We start from the raw sequence: 15,329 nt of genomic DNA, 5'->3' as shown, positions 1-15,329 counted from the left end.
GACTTTTTAGTTTTCAGGGTTCTGCATTTCTGTCATTCTATTTAGTGTGTAATGATACCTTATTGTTGTTATAATTTTCCCTAGTGACACTGGCTGTTAAGAATCTTTCATAGGTTTATTTTCCATCTGTGCATCTTCCTATTGAGGCTTCCGTTTAAGCTTCTGAATAATTTTTAATTGAGTTGTTCATTTTCTTATATGTAAGAGTTTTTTCAATATATAAAGGGCAACATTCCTTTATCAGATCTGAGTTAGCAAGGAATTTTTCCAGTCGATGTGTTATGTTTTTGTCTCGTTATCTTTCACGTGGAAGTTATGCATTTTAAATAAGTCTATTTTTAAAACTGTTTCCTTCATAGATCATGTCTTTGTTGTTTTATTTTATAAATCATTACCAAACACAAGGTTTTCTGGTTTATTTCAAGTAGCAAAATAACCTTCTGGTCTGTCCATGCTGAAGCAGGTGGCAGACTTTTAAAGGCTAAATAATGTTACACTGCATATGTTCTGTACTCATTGTTCCATCGATAGGCAGTTAAGCCGTTTCCATCACTTAGGTGTTGAGATTGATGCTACAATGAACATGACGAAACACACGTGTTTACAAGGTGGTGATTTTAGGTTTACCATGAAAAGGGATTTCTGAGTCATACAGTAATTCCACTTTTTAAAGTTTCTTTAGGAATCACAACACTGTTTCCCATATGACTGTGCCATTCTACATTTGTACTACTAGCAAAGAAGGGTTTCCTTCTTTGCACAGCTTTTCCAGTGTTTGCTGCCTTTTTGCCTTTTCTCCAATTCTATTCCATTTTAAAAGATGTCTTCTGGTTTTCCTTTTGCTTGGAGGAATTATGTTCAATTCTTTTTCAGATCCCTCGTCATTATCAGTGCATTCTATATTATCTGTTGTTTTTTCTCTGCTGACTCCGCCCACGTATATATTGTTTCCTCCTGCTTTTGTTGATTAGGTTTCAGCTAAGATTTTCCCCTAAATTTCAGTTTTTCTGCAAGATTAACATCAACCAACAGGCTTGTGTGAGGATCCCTGGTGCTGTGTTTCTCCACTGATCCAGTGTCACTTTAAATGCAATTTCTCTGCTTGGACTTTCCACTCTTTAAAAATAATTTATTTCTAAAATTGAAATGCAACTGTACAGCCTTTGATTTCTTTTATCTCATAAGATTTTTTCCTACCAAATTTGCTTTCAGAACTCCAAAGCAAATATAAGACTTCATGTAGATTCAATGGTTTCAGAGCAAAAACTCTCTTATACTGTTCAATGGAGAGGAGTGTGAGTCCCAAATCTTGGTCCAGTGAGGATATTGTATAATTTTGAGTGTTCATTTATACAAACAAGAGTTCTGCTTAGGTTTCTGCAGTAAGGTGACTTAGAACCTGAGTTCATCGAATGGTCACATTCTGAGCTTGGGACTCCGGACTGTGAATCTTTTACATTTTGCTTCCTCTGCACTTTCTCCCTTTTCTTCTGGGATGGCAACATTTCTTATTTAACTTTTATTTATGTGTTTTTATTTATTTAAAATATAGCGAAGCAGAGAGAGAGAGGGGAGCATAAGAGAATAGAGAAGAGAGGGAGATCTCCCATTTGCTGATTCACCTTCCCAAATACTCGTAACATTTGGGCTGGTCCAGGCCAAAGCCAGGAGTACGACACACAATCGTATCTACCCGGGCGAGTGGCTGAAATTCAAGTACTTGATCCATCATCCACTGCCGCTCAGGATGAACCTTTGTAGGAAACTAGGCTAAGCAGCAGAGCTAGGATTCAAGCATAGACATTCTAATTTTGGAGAATGGTGACACAAACAGCGATTTAACTGTGACAAACACCTGCCCAGCTGCATTTCTTATTTATTGTTGCTTTGTTTTATTGAGCACATCTGCATGAATAGCAAGAGAAGGCATCTGTGTTTGTTCAGCCCACATGTTGTAGAAATAAGAATATCAACTGGATTATCACCTTGGGAAAGCCATTTAATTCCTTTAGGCTTCATTTTTCTTATTTTCACAATTAAAATTTTCAGAATTAGATATACTTCTGGCTCTTCTCCATACAAACCTGTAAACATAATTATACAGTGTAATAAATAACTACCGGGATAAGGAGAACTTGCCAGAGTAAAAGCCAAGCAAGAAGCATGGTTAGCTATTACGAATACAGTTTGATGTCTTTCCCTTGAGATAGTCCATGAGAATTTTCTCAAACATACAACCCAACTTTTAGGGGATAGTTCAGATGGAAAGATTTGTTTATGGAAAGGCATGAGAGTAAGGAAAATACATTTTCAGAAAATAGATAATGGCTGATATTATTGAATACTATAAACCAAACATCTGTGCCCCCCAAATTAAAATATAAGGGACCCCAGAGAGTTCTCCTGCTGCCTTCTGTCATGAGTGGAGACAGTCCTCCGAGGAGGAAAGAGGACCCTCAGCAGACGCTGAAGCTACTGAGTCCTTGATCTTGATCTTTCCAGCCTGCAGACACATGAGAAATAGATTTCTGCTGTTTATCAGCCAGCCTGGTCCAGGGCACTGTGACCTTAGGAAGATGTGTTACATGGCTCTTTGCTCTCCATCTTCTTTCTGCCAGGTACTATCTTGCACTTTTTTTTTTTTCAATGAAATTGGTGAAATGAATACTTGGTGAGATTCTTCACTTCTTTAATGTATTACTTACATGTCACTTCAAAGAAGTATATCAAAACTATAGTCAGAAAGAATGTGCTATAATTCATGTCAGTGCAACAGTATGCATTTTGGAAGCTTTAATCCCCAAATTAAGAAGCACGGTCCCTTTCTGTCTTAAATGATATCGGTTTTGATTGAGTGTTTGCAACAGGAGCTCCCTGCCCTGTAGGCGCAACTGCTGCACGGTGGCAGTAAACTTGATACACTTGATTCATTCAACAAACAAGCAATGTCCAAATCTCCCCAGATCCTCAAAATGTCATATTTTTGGTGGGTAGTGCAGCAGTTGGAATTGTATTCCATGTATCAAGGGCCGAAACCCTTAGACTGGTTTTGGCATTTATTATTTTCAAGTCATTTCCATCACACAAAATGCAAATAACCCAAACTGAATCTGAGCCTAGAGAAGAGAAAGCAACTCTGCTTGACAGACAATGCTTTAGGGGTAGCTAAATTTATGGGAGGAAATAATATGACATAAAGCTGTTAAATTAGCTCTAACATCTGGGGCAGGTTAAAGGTTGGTGCTAAGAATTCCACATGTATTCAAAGGGCAGTAAAAACCATCCAACATCTGTAGCATAAATGAACATCATAAGCTCTGCTCTAGAAAAATCAATTTAATGCCAACTATGTTATGTGTTGAGAAGAATGGCGAATTGCTCTTTGCTCATATTGACATAAAGCTGTATCTATCCATTTAAAATGATTAATTCAGTGAGTAAGATCTTTCCTGTTAAGAAAGCCTGAAGAACTCAGAGGCTTACATTAAGTGTGTCTATTACTTTTGTGTATGTAAGTATGACCCAGATTTGATTTTAGATATACATTCTTTTTCAGTTTTGTTTCTGTTGCCAGGGTAGAATTTCAATTTTTCAGCTACTTTGTTTTCAAACTTGGTGGATACTCTTCTTAAATATAATTGAAGTGTAAATGCCACAGTATTTCTTTTTTAAAAATGCCAATTAAAATGAGAGATGTTGGTAACAAGCATAAGCTCACTTCATTTGTTATAACATGTTCTGACCTTTTCATTATTTTGGTGGTAATTATTTTAGGCTTTTGCAACTCACACGGTTGGATTCAGTCTTGTAATTTCGCTCAGGGTTATGCTTCTCCATTTACTCACAGTGATCATAGATTAGTTTCCTAACTATATTTTTAAAGAATTTTTTTCTTAATAGCAAATTTATATTTGACCATTTAAATTTTGAAAAACAGTCAACAAGATGAATAGCTTACCTTCTCTGTCTGGATTATCAATTCATTTCTAATAACACTAAAGTTAGTACCCATATTGCTGCAGTGCTACTGAGAGACCACATCTGTTTATTTTCTAAATAACTAAAATTCCTTAACTATAAAAACACTTATTTTTTCTTGTTATCTTCAACACCTAGCACTTCCACTAAGACAGATTTTTTTGTTGTTGTTGTTCAAAACATGTGCTTGCATCTGTAATCCTCCCATTAGACACTTCTACATTTTATGAGAAGTTTTTGGAGAATAATCAAAGATTTTCAGTCTTTACTGAAAAAAAATGCTCACAGATTTAAATAAAGTATTTACTGGGGAAAAAAAATTCCTCACAGATTTAAGTGAAGTGAAACGTTTTAAAGCATTGATTTTCCATTTGACATGTGATCATTATTTTATGTTGATGTATGTTAGTTCTAGTAGAGCTAGCCTGTATATTACATCTTTAAGTAAGCAAAGCAAAACAGAGGAAGCCCCTCTTAATGCAGAAACAAACAATTCTTTGGGTTGTGGGCACAACAGAATGAGGGATTCCTGTTCCAATTGGGACCCCAGCTAACTGCCTACTACCTCTCATGATAAAATGCTAAACTCAGGGTGAGATAGAACTTTGATCTTGCTGAATGAACATTTTGGGGAGAAGTACACATTTAGTGCGCTTTTAAAGGGACTCCTCCTTTTTCTCATTCCAAGAAGCACCTGGCGCTATCTGCCTGACAGTTCAACTAACTTCTTACAACTTCACAAATATTCAGACACGGGTCATTTCTTGTCCAGCAAGCCATGCTTTCCTCTTTAAGCCAAAGCTTTTAAGGAAATCAGCCTGCATAGTGATCATTTTGGTATTTAATGCTGAAGTAGGCAATATCTTTTCTGGAGAAAACAAATGGAATAGTGCTGATGATTTTCATGATTTAATTACTATCTACAAGTTACTAGAAGTTTTGGAATTTGACCAATGATTTTTAAGCAGTTTGAGATAGATGTTTCCTCACTCTGGAGTTGGCGAACTTTTCTATGAAGAGACAGATTGTCAATACTCTCAGTTGGGCAGAATATTACATCAGGGGCATCTAAGCTGTCCTGTCGTTTTAGTGGGTACAGGCAATATGCAGATCAGCCAGACTGAATGTATGCCAATAATATGTTCCAAAGGCAGTGGGCTGGATTTGAGCTACAGGTCAAAGATTATAGATTTGCATCTTAAGTAATCGTTCAGGTAACATACCACCACCCAATATCCTGATTTTTTCCTTCATATTTTTATATTTTTGTGGTGCCACGCTCTCTAAGTCCTTGGGCTAATTCTGTCAGTACTACTCAAGCTGATCCTTTAGGCTTTGCACTCAGATCATGTGTGTGTCCATGATTTACCAATGACACGGAGGAAATGGAGAAAATGAGTCCTCAACATTGCTGCGTGTTTTCTCACTTCTGAAGAAATCTGCTCAGATAACAGGAGCTACTTCCATTGCATAGTAGCAAATACCAACATAAAATGCTATTAAACTTTCCAAGTGTCTTTCATTCTCATAATGTGTTCTGTAACATAAATGTAAAACATAAGTAAATAATGCTTACAGAATAATCATTTTATTAAAAGTAAATCAGAGGCTTGCACTGTGGTGTGGCATGGAGGGAAAGCAGCTGCCTGTACCACGGGTATCCCGCTATACATCAGTTCATGCCTGGCTGCCCCACGCCCTGCTAATGGCCTAGAAAAAGCAGCAGAGGATGGCCCAAGTCCTTGAACTCCTGCCTCCGTGTGGGAGCCTTCGATGAACACCCGGCTTTGGCCTGGCTTAACCCTGATCATTGGGAATACCGGGATGATAAGCCATTGGAATCTCTCTCTCTCCCTTTCTTGGCCTCTGTCTTGCCCCTTCTCTCTTTGACTGTGCTTTTAAAATAAATTAAGCCAAAAAAAAAAAAAAGATAACTTAGCCAAAAATAAGTCAATCCATCATTAAAACATTGGATCAGGAGAGAAAAATGTGATATGAAAAAAGACCCCTTGGGTTTTCAATTTCATTTTGCTCATTAACAAAAGCGTATTTGATGAAGATTCATTAAAATCTAGAATGAGGCTCAACCTTCAGTCGGTTCCTTTGTCAAGGCACGCATGTATGAGTCAGAACCACAAGAAATTGCTGCTTTTCAGTCCAAGGGGCATAGACTATCAGCCATTTCACCAGCCTGAGAAAAGAGTGAAGGAGATTGGCACTGACTTTCCCCGGAGAATGAAGAGTTGATAATCAGGCAAGTAATTGCAAGTATAATTACTATTGCAAATAGGGAACTATAACATGCCACAAGAGCATAGGATGACATGATTTAAGTAACGTAGTACATCAGGGAAGATGCCCTGCAAAGGGGACACTTAAATGGAGACTAACGAGCTAAACCAGATTTAGAAAAATGGAGATGGAGGTGGGGATTTGGTGCTGCAATTAGGATACCAGTTGGGATGCATGATTTCAAAGTCCAAAAAACTGGCTTTGAGTCTTGGCTGGCTTTGGAGAAACATGGAGAAAACCAATAGGTGGACGGTCTCTCCTTCTCTGTCTACCTCTCTTTTTTATTTTAAAGATTTATTTACTTTTATTAGAGTGTTACATGTACAGAGAGGAGGGGAAAACAGAGAGGAAGCTCTTCCATCCACTGGTTTACTCCCCAAGTGGTCACAATGGCCAGAGCTGAGCTGATCTGAAGCCAGGAGCCCAGAGCCTCTTCTGGGTCTCCCACACAAAGGTGCAGGTTTCTAAGGTTTTGGGCTGTCCCCTGCTGCTTTCCTAGAACACAAATAGGGAGCTGGATTGGAAGCAAGGTCACTGGGACACAAATTGTTGCCCAGATAGGATCTTGGCATGTGCAATGTGCCAAGGACTTTAGCGACTAGACTACCATGCTGGGCCCCTCTCTTTCTTTAAGTAACTGAAGTTTTTATTTTTCAAAAAGATGCAAAGAAGAAGAAAGGGTGAAAAAATCTCAAATAGTTTCTCAGGCAATGACAAATGCGTAACTCTAGCCTCAGAGGTAGGAGATCATATGGACGCAATTGCTGATTCCTAACATGACAATAATGAATTCTATTTCTTACTTACATATACAGTTATAATACATAGTATATTAGATATGATATGTAGTAGGTTATTGGAAAGGAATAAAGAAGTAATGTTAAAGGGCTACAGAGAAACAGATAGAAAATCTGTCTCCTACACCATAAAATATCTCATGCTGATGGGCCAGGTTAAAATGCCTGCATCAAAATTTCAGTGTTATCAGAATTGCTCAGCACCAATGACTCATAGAACCATTTGTTCAGTCTCAAGTCTTCTCACAACATGGAAACTTGCAGACAAAGCTGCGAGTGGACTCACACTCAAGGCTGCAATCAGCTTCTCCACTTCTGATGAGGGGCTGCATCTCTACTTCCTGCCATTCCCTTCCAATCACCCTTGGATTCTTTCCCTTGCCATTCTACCACCACTATTTCTATGACGCCACTATTGTGTATTTTTGTTCTTCTCGGCTTGTGTCCAGGTATGGGAGGAACTCTCAAATATTCCCATTTGTAAATGTTCCTGAATATGAATATGCATATGTGCATATCCTGATCTGGAATGCACTTGTCATGAGTCTTTACTTCCCCTTATTTTCAAAATAAATGGAAAATATCCTGGGAACTGGCACTTTGAATACCGTACAAGTTCTTCAGGTGCAAGAACTTACTAGAATGTGCAGAAGAGCTCTTATGAATTTAATTTTTAAATTTTTTACAAAGATTTATTTGTTGTTTACAAGCCAGTTACAGAGAGAGAAAGAGAAAAAGAGAGAGAGAGAGAGAGACAGAGAGACAGATATAGAGAGATTTTGCATCCACTGGTTTACTCTTGTAAATGGCTTCAGCGTCTGAGCTGGGCCTATTCAAAGCAGGAGCCAGGAGAAGGATACAGGTACCCATGCACTTGAGCTCTCTTCTGCTCTTTTCCTAAGCCATAAACAAGGAGCTGGATGGGAAGTGGTACAACCAGGACTTGAACCAACACCAATGTGGGCTGCTGTGCTGAAGAATAGAGTCAACATACTACTCCATAATACTCGCCCTTATGAATAATTCTATTGCTAGTAATGTGCAGGGAAAAAGTACTATATGTGTGACATGGAATTTTCTTTCACCATTACCTGATAATGAAGTTAGGGTGATGCCTGTATCTTGTAGATGACCTTCACTCCCAAAGAATGTTAGCAGAGGTAATTCTCATTTAGCAAAAGTCATCAAAGGAATGTTCACGGGTTAAGTTACGGCCAGTTAACAAGTTGGAAATCTGTGTTTACTTTGTTCTGTATATCAAATAGCATGTGCATTTTATTTTGGTAAATGAAAATTTTGGCAAAAAAATACTCATACCTCCTTTTATCAAGCATTGTAAAAAGATCAGTTTACAAATAATATTATTTTGGAGGAAAGAATCATGACTCCCAACTTTCATCCTTTCCATGTGCCAGTTCTCTAAACCTTTTGACATACGTTCTTCTGTGGTGATCTCTGCAATGGAAAGGTGAGATTTTCTGTGGCATTTGGAGAAGCAAAAAGCTCTATGCCTGAAGATGTTGATGTGACACAATGGGTTAAGCTGTCGTCTGTGAAACCAGCAGCCCACATGAGTGCTGAATCAAGTTCCCCCTGCTCTGGTTCTGAATCAAGTTCTCTGCTAATGTGTTTGGGAAAGCAGTGGAAGATGGTCCTCCTATCACCCATGTGGGAAACCTTGATGACAAAGGTGCAGGCTCCTGGTATTTGTCCAGCTGCAACAGCTTCAGTCATTTAGGGAGTAAACCCACAGATAGGAGACAACTCCTTATCTAAGAGTCTGTATTTGTCTCTCTCTCTGTGTTTTTCTCTCTCTGTATAACATTGCTATCCAAATAAATTAGCAATTTTTTTAAAAGAAGAGTGGGAGAGCGAGAAAGGAAGGAAGGAAAGAAGGAAGATACAAAGAGAAGGCCACTAGCTGCTAACTCTGCATCTCTCTGACACAGATGCTCCTGTTTAGGAATAGGGCTTCAACTACAGGATGCTAAAAAAAAAAAAAATCCAGGGGAGATGAGACAGGAACTCTAATTTCACATTGCTCATTGATGAGGGGAAGTGATACCTGCTGTAAGGATACAGAAAGGGTATTCAATGTGGATTTGTTTTCAGGAAGTTTAGGCATTGCAAGAGTTTTAACATCCTATTCTACTTAAACACCTGTGCTTGCTTGCCTTGGGTAATGAGGAAAAATGGGGTCTCTTAAATATATCCCTTGGCTATAAATAGATGATCCATCTTAAATTTAATTATTGTTACTTTCAAAGCATAGAGTCAGAGAGGCAGAAGAGGTGTCATGGAGATGTTCCTGAACCTGGTACCAAGAGCAGCTCTGCTACTCACTAAGGGTTTGGCCCAGGTTGATTAATTTCACATCTTTATGCTCCTCTCTTCTCTGGAGTATCCATTTTCTCACTTTGGTTTGCAGAGCTTCTCACTTTTCCATTCTTACTAAGCTTGCTTTTGCTCAGGATCTCATTTTTTTTTTTCTTATTTACAGTGATCCAAGAAGCTCCTATGTAGTGGCCATTTTTTAAAAATACTAAACTCTTTATGCATCCCGGACATTGTCAAATCCATCTTGCATATTATTGCTAACAGCTTTTTACTAAAATGTGTGTCTTACGATGCTATACCTTTGAATAAAACCTTTCAAGGTTTCCCTGTATTTTCAATATGAAGATTCTATATTAGCTTAAATAAAGAAAGCTGCAGGAATTTTAAAAAGAAATGCCTCTTTACTGCCCTAAGATAATTCCCAGCAGAGATGTAATTTCAAAATTATTCTATTTTGTGTGATCTATTTAGGTCTAGATTTTTGGCATTGTGTGTTTTGTTACTTTCTGCCTGCCATCCGTTCACTCAGCTCACTTTGTCCTGATGCACTCCAAGATACCCACACATCTTTCAGTTTCATTGGTTTGAAGGTGTCGTCCATAGCACATAGCGCAAAGCTTTGACACAAGCATTGGTACTGATTATTTTCCTTTCTGCCTGTAGTTTTCTGTCATGAAATGTGAGCTTTTTCAGTTTCTTCTAAAAAGTATCTGATAAATGATCTGCATGCAAGAAAAGAATATGAGATGAGTGTGTAAGGAGACCAGACTCTGGCGTCCCATGCATTCATATTCATAATCTCTGCGCACGGTAGAAGGTCACTGGGTCAGTGTTTTATCTTCCCTTCTGATCTGAAACACAAACGTGTAAACTGAGTAACTCTTTGGGAAATAGGAAGTATTGCTAAGCCATATAAATATGCGCCTGATATCCATGTTAGCCAACACCAAAGTCTTCGCTTTCATCTCCAATGTCAGATTTTTTTTTTATCCAAAGTGGCTTTTTTTTTTTTGCAAAAGGATATGATCTAATAGATGGCAGTTGGAATTTAGGGAAGATAAAAAGTGGAATTGTTGCTGCATAGCACCCCACACTGTTTGCAGTCACTGTTGTAAATCCCCCAACCGGTGGGCTTGGCCAATGACCTGAAAGACAGTCACTGACCACTGAGGGGTGGAAGAAGGCAGGTGTTTTCCGCAAAGTGCAGAGCAAGCAGTAGGAAGCTATGGCTTGATTCTCTGGCACCCTGAGGAGTTAGGGGCCGAGAGGTGCGTGTGTGCATGGTTCATGGCTGGTCAGTGAGACTCAGGACCATTCCTTCAATTGGCCAATGATGCTGTGATTTTTAGGGAATTCACAAGGGTCAGATGGGCTCCAGCCTGTGGGGAGTTGACATGAACGTTGTGTTTTCTGCAAGAATTCCCGCAGCTGAAGGCTCACAGACAGAAGCAGCCATTACACTTCTTGTCTGCAAAGATGCAAATGATTCCTGGAGTCTGAGCAGATGCTTCTAGTGTCAGCTAGATCATTCCATTAAGTCAGTGAATTCGTTTTGAAAAAAAAGCCAGGGAATGACACTTTATACTAAAGAAGACAGACAAGAGGCTGGGTCCTGCTTTTACATTGTGGGGATTTCAGTTTTTTTAATAACAGGAAAATGATGAATGGACAAATAAAAAGGTACTTTGGGTTGTTTTCATATTGAACTCACAGATTCTTGCTGCATGTGTGTTTTCTCAAAGCCAAGACAGTAATACACAGATTATTTTCAAAAGATAAAAAATGACAGCCTCATTTTCTAAAAAAGGATATTTGGGAAACAATTGATACTATATGGTAAGAAATCAACTATAGGCTATTCTAGAAGTCAAGCAATGTGTGTTTACATCTTTGATCTACTGGTGTGAATCTGGGTTAGATTCCTAATATCTCTGAATATCAGGTTCTTATTTTTGTTTTCTCTTAGCTATGTGCTAAATATGTGTGGGTACAGTTCTCATTTCCTGAGAATCTGCCATTCTGTGAACCCACAAAACTATGCATCAGTAGACAAAAGCTATTCATATACACAGAGAATGACTGAAAAAATGTTGAATGAGACTAGATACCCTCAGGAATATTTGAGCATAATAACACATGGTTGATTGGAGATTCAGTAAGGCTGCTATTGAGGGAACTCTAGTCAGCTTCCAAATGAAATATCCTGAGAATAAAGTAAGCAAACAGGATTGCATGTGGAAACTCCATCCCCTTTACGCCCATTGGAAAGCACAGTCATATCTTGGAATCACAGGCCTCCCCTTGCTGGCTGATAGGTACCTTCTAAAGCATCTGTCATCGTTCCCTCATCGCCCCCCTCTAGAACTCAAGAATGGAAGTGATTGGCTTAGGCTCGTGGGGAGGTTGGATCTGTCTTCTATGGTACTTTGTTTCTGTCTTCTGCTCACTCTAATGCCACAGGGGTCCCCTGTGCCTATTTCTCCAACTCATACCCTCCCACACACCTCTAACTTCCCAATCCACCCAATAAAAGAGAAAAAAAATGAGCTCGCTGCTAATGTAGCTGGCAAATTCACAATATTGCTCCCTTACTTATCCAAACCTTATTTTTCATCTCACCTACAAGAAAATATCAAGTTTTATGAAAGGCTTACATAAATTAAGAAAAGATATTTTTTTTTTCAGAACTAACTACCTTAACCCAGTAACGGCGCCATTTTGGATAAACTGTCTTAAAATTTATGTGAGAGTTGGGGTGGAGAGAGAGACACACAGAGAGACAGACAGAGAGAGAAACAGAGACACACACAGAGAAAGAGAGAGAGAGAGAAAGCTTTGTTGGTTGACTCCCCAAATGACAACATTGCAACTCCAGCTAAAGCTTGGGGCCAGAAACTCAGAACAAGAATTGGCTTATTTGAGCCATGACAATTGTCTCCCAGATGCCACATTAAGGGAAAGCTGGAGTCCTATGCCCAGCAAGGTATTAAAAGGACCAGTGTAATCCAGGGAGTGGGTGCCTTCACAGATGTCCTAACTGCTAGTCTAAACTCATTCTTCTTAATTTTTTTTAAAAAGAAAGCAGTGGACACTTCTGTTTGAACAAAGAATTGCTTTTAGAAATCCCATCCCCTATGACTACAAACTTTACTTCTCATATTAAGACAGAATATAATCATCGTAACTGACAGGAGAGCATCCCTTGGCTCTCCTGCCGTGGCTTCTGCTCTCCTTTCATTCTTCATTCTTACAAATTTCTCACCATCAGTAACATGAGCTTCCCATCACTCAAACACTCCAATTTCCTGCTTTTGAGTAGAGTGGTCATGTATAAATGCTGAAAGAGTATAAAAATAAGCTGACTGTGAGCTTGTGCGTAATGTCTTTGGTAAGTAACACCATGTTTTAATGGTCACTTTATAAAGAGAATTAAACTTAGAAGAAAAAGTAGTTTACACTTAGTATCATGCCTCAAGCAGCTACTTGAAAGACACAGTTCATGATATGGTCTATTCTTAGTTTTGAACAATAAGTAATTTAAATATGGATACCCCATATCAGAGTCTCATGTAAAGATGGAAAGGAATTATAAAACGGAGATTAAAAAGGAAAAATACATGACAAATGGCAAAGTAAGATAAACATAGATGTGAAGAAAGAGTATCATTTGGTCTCACTGGATAAATTTCAGTTTTTGAATTAGTCCCATTCTGTATCTTTCCTGCCTAAAATCTACTTTAAAACAATAATTTTATTTTCATTTTTTGTGCATGTAACAATAATTTGCTTTATTTCTACAAGTTCTCAGTTATATTTGATCCTATCTGTATTTATATAACAGTCAGCCAACACAAAGCTAGGAGAAAATGCTTTGTAATTAAAGTCTCAAAGAGGTGGCCTCCAAATGCTCCCTTATCACAGGTTATTACAGCAGGATAATAATATAACAGGTCTTTCATTTTTATATATTAAATACATTAGCATATATTACTTTATGTAATGACATTAAAGTATACGATATGGCTATGGAAATCAGGCGTTCCAATCTTGGGATAGTTAAAGTGTTATTTTTAAATGAATTTCATTGCTATTTTCACTAGAACTTTGACATGATTCACTTTTAGCTGCTTCTGAGTTATTTTAACAATAAAAGGCTATTTAATTGTAAGCATAACTTCTCTCTGGAGAAAAGAAACCTCAGCCACCCAATTAATGTTGCTATTACATTGGATTTGCTGATGGAGATAATGTTAGTTTCACACGTGACCTACACCTAGCAAGAAACTTCATTCCCTGAACATCACCACGGAAGACCATCTGACAATTCAAATTGGACCTACTAGAAATGTTAAGGCTATGAGTGGTAAAATAGAGCTAATCATGAGGGGTATAATTGATCTATAATTAGTAGGTCAATAATCCATGGTTTCAACTCCCTCTTTAAGGAAATCACATATTTGGCAGTTTGTTCCTATCCATTTCTATACGTAAGTGAAAATATCCACATTGAATGTGTGCTTTATGCTAAAGATGTTCATGAACATTTCAGTAAAAATATTCAGGAATATCTAAATTCAAAAGAAGATCTCTGTCTCTCAAATGAATAAATAATAACTAAAGCAAAAAAAAAAAAGGGAATGAGGTTAAATTACTGGTTAAGATGCTGGTTAAGACATTTGCATCCCACATAGGAGCAACATGGGTTTGAAATCTGGTTCTGACTCCTGGTGCTAGCTTCCGCTACTGTATGCTCAGGGAGACAGGGATGATGGCATGACTTGTTCATTGCTTTCCTCCCAGGGAGACACCTTGCAATGGTGTTCTTTGCTTCTGATTTCAGCCAGGACAGTAGTCCAGCCCTGGCTGGCCACTGTGAGCCCTGGGCAAGGGAACAAGCATATAGGAGCTATGGATCTCTCCAGTTCTCTTTCTGGTTTTCAAATAAAGAAAAAAACCTGAACTTATAGTGAAGTCAGTTTTGCAATATTCCCAAAGTTTTGCTTCAAAGTAAATTAGAGCTGTGCATGAATGCTTATAAGAAATTTAGATTGTTTGGCCTTAATCTCGGGAGCCTAACGAGAATCTCTGGGGCATTTATAAAATAGATAACACTGTGTTTGCATTTTTCCATAGAATCTGCAAATCACTGACAGGAGGACCATGCACTTTGGATCATGTGTTCAAAATTACCAAAAAATGAAATCTCTCTATGTCTCTAATTTATTCCAAATAAAAGAAAATAACAGAAGCCAGGAGTCTGTGCCTATAAATAACAAACATGTACAATTTTGTTGGGCTGCTTAGATAATGACAAAGTGTGAGGGCTTAATATTCTACTAGGAATATTAATTGACTGATTGATTCATTGAAATTTATTTCTGAATATTGGAAAGGGTAGATTTTTTAAAAATATATTTTTTACTGCAAAGGCAGATATACAGAGAGAAGAGAGAGAAAGATCTTCTGTCCAATGATTCACTCCCCAAGTGATTCCAATGGCCAGAGCTGAGCTGATCCAAAGCCAGGAACCAGGAGCTTCTTCTGGGTCTCCCACATAGGTGCAGGGTCCCAAGGTTTTGGGCTGTCCTCCACTGCTTTCCCAGGGCACAAATGGAGAGCTGGATGGGGAATGGGGCCGCCAGGATTAGAACCAGAGTCCACATGGGATCCCGGCATGTACAAGGCAAGGACTTTAGCCAGTAGGCTACTGCGCTGTGCACAAGAAAGGCAGCGTTGTATACAGGAGATACAGAGCGAAAGCTCTTCCATTTGCTGGTTTACTTCCCAAGTGGCCACAGGAACTATAGCTAAGCCTGTCCCACACGTTCGGGCCATCCTCGACTGCTTTCTCAAGCCATAAGCAGGGAGTTAGATGGGAAGCGGAACAGCCAGGACATGAATCAGTGCCCATATGGGATTCCAGAT

The sequence above is a fragment of the Ochotona curzoniae genome, unplaced genomic scaffold, assembly GCF_017591425.1.
Source record: "Ochotona curzoniae isolate NIBS_2020 unplaced genomic scaffold, NIBS_Ocur_1.0 contig_2688, whole genome shotgun sequence".
Taxonomy (NCBI): domain Eukaryota; kingdom Metazoa; phylum Chordata; class Mammalia; order Lagomorpha; family Ochotonidae; genus Ochotona; species Ochotona curzoniae.
The sequence above is the reverse complement of the archived record's forward strand: the minus strand, read 5'-3'. Positions refer to the sequence as shown.